This window comes from Salvelinus fontinalis, chromosome 7 (assembly GCF_029448725.1).
Source record: "Salvelinus fontinalis isolate EN_2023a chromosome 7, ASM2944872v1, whole genome shotgun sequence".
Classification (NCBI taxonomy): Eukaryota; Metazoa; Chordata; class Actinopteri; order Salmoniformes; family Salmonidae; genus Salvelinus; species Salvelinus fontinalis.
Window position 1 is genome coordinate 59,056,756 of NC_074671.1, and position 2,253 is coordinate 59,059,008.

At 50.5% G+C, this 2,253-nt stretch overlaps 1 pseudogene; it reads right to left on the reverse strand.

Annotated features, from left to right (window-relative positions):
- Window positions 1-236: 236 nt before the first annotated feature.
- The window catches only part of LOC129859896 (C-X-C chemokine receptor type 2-like), a 27,129-nt pseudogene continuing 25,112 nt past the window's right edge, over window positions 237-2,253 (reverse strand).

A 2,253-nucleotide genomic window follows, 5' to 3' on the forward strand; every position in this document is an offset into this window, starting at 1 on the left:
GCTGGTGAATGGGGGTAAAAAATGTTTGGTAATAACAGATAGAACACATGGGTAATAAACCGGCTGTATGGCCTTCTTAATACCAAACACTAGAATGGAGCCATTTATAGCCCTTTGTACCATGTATAGTGAGATAGCTTGCCTGAGACCTAAAATACATCAGTCAGCCCCTGACTGGAAGGTAACTTCTGTTGTTTATTTTACCCTGGAGTGTTGAAAGATTTGGAACTCGTTGGTCACATCACAGTTGAGTTTATTGTGTCATTATTCCCTTTGAGGAAATGTGTCTTGTGTCTTATCAAGCAGCTTTGGACAAACAACAACAGCACAGGGTATGTATTACCTAATACAACAGACAACAGAGGGCATTATATACATGGACAGACACCAGGGGCATTAGTATATGGAGGGACATTAAAGAACACATACATACAGGATCTGACTCTGCAGCCTGATAGTGCCAGTACATATTCAATGTCAAGCAAGGAATGTTAGGCTACAATATGTTACAAAGGGACGATCTTATACGTAATTCAAAGCAGGGTTGGAGTTAAATCCATTTCAATTCCAGTCAGTTCAGAAAGTGTACCAACCTCCAATTTCGATTTTAAAAATGTTCTCATTGAAAAACGTTGGAATTGGAGTTTTAGAGTACTTCCTGAATTGAGTGGAATTGAAATGGGATTGACCACAACCCTGATTCAAAGTAATTACATTTACATTTAAGTCATTTTGCGGGGACAACCTGCCAGATCAATCATAACAGTCCATTCCCTTCTGAGGTCTGGGATGTGGACCTGCTGAATCGAGATGACGACCCCCTCTCTGGTCCCCGTGACTTCCTGACCAGTGCACCCAGGTTCCCCCTGAACTTCTCCCCCACGAAGGCATACAGCACTGGGTTAACAAAGCTGTGGACCAGGGCCAGGCTGTGGGTGACCAGGCAGGAGGGCCAAGTCCACCCTGTTCCTCCCAGCACAGTCGAAGTGCACCAGATTGGCCCTCATCAGGGTGTCGGCCATCACCGTCATGTGGAACGGCGTCCAGCACAGGAGGAAGGCGATCACCACGGCAATGATGACCCGCATGGCCCTGTGCTTCTGGAAGCCGCGCGTCTGCAGCAACCGGGCCACGGTGATGCTATAGCACGCCACCATGATGACTAGTGGGAGCAGGAACCCTAGGATGTGGCGTAGGCCGCGAGTAGCGAGCCGCCAGTGGGTGGCGCTGCCGGGGTCGAAGCGCTCAGCACACCTCGTCGGACCACCGCCATGGGCGTCGTTGAAGGCGTCGTTGAAGAGGGCAGGGAGAGAGAGGGTGCCCCCCAGAGCCCAGATGAAGGTGCAGGCGTACCATCTGCAGGCCCTTCGGCGGCCCTTACGGGACTTGGCGGGGCGAACGATCACCAGGTAGCGGTCGACACTGATACACACCAGGAACAGGATGCTGGTGTAGAAGCTAACCTCCATAACCAGGCTGAGGAACTTACACAGGAAGTCACCAAAGATCCAGCCGTGGAGCGTGGCAGCAGCCCAGAAGGGCAGGGTCAGAGCCAGCAGCCCGTCGGCTACAGTCAGGTGAAACAGGAAGACGTCGGATGGGGTCAGGGACTGTTGACTGAAGCCAATCACGAGCCCCACAAGTAGGTTACCAGGAACAGCCAATAGGAAGATGGCCGTGTGAAGGACACACAGGAATATGACGGCACTGGGACACAGGGGTTGAGTTGCACAAGTGAAGGTGTTAGAGTTCAGGTCAAAGGAGGTGATGTTGAAGTAATAGGAGTCGTTGTATGAATCGAATTCATAATCCTCCAGGAAGAATTGTTTTAGTTCTGTTGGAGATGGAGAAAACAGTAGTCAGAGGGGATCTTTTTATGATATGATCACTTAGTCTTATACTGTTATTCTATCTGAAGCTTCATATACAGTCAACAGATATTCTGTACATTTCTTTCTATAGATCTATCCATCCTATCCTCCACCCACCCAAACCCATCCATCTACCCACCCAAACCCATCCATCCATCCACCCACACAAACCCATCCATCCACCCACCCATCCAAACCCATCCATCCACCCACCCAAACCCATCCATCCCATCCTCCACCCACCCACCCACCCAAACCCATCCATCCACCCACCCAAACCCATCCATCCATCCATCCACCCACCCAAACCCGTCCATCCACCCACCCAAACCCATCCATCCACCCACCCAAACCCATCCATCCATCGACCCACCCAACCCCA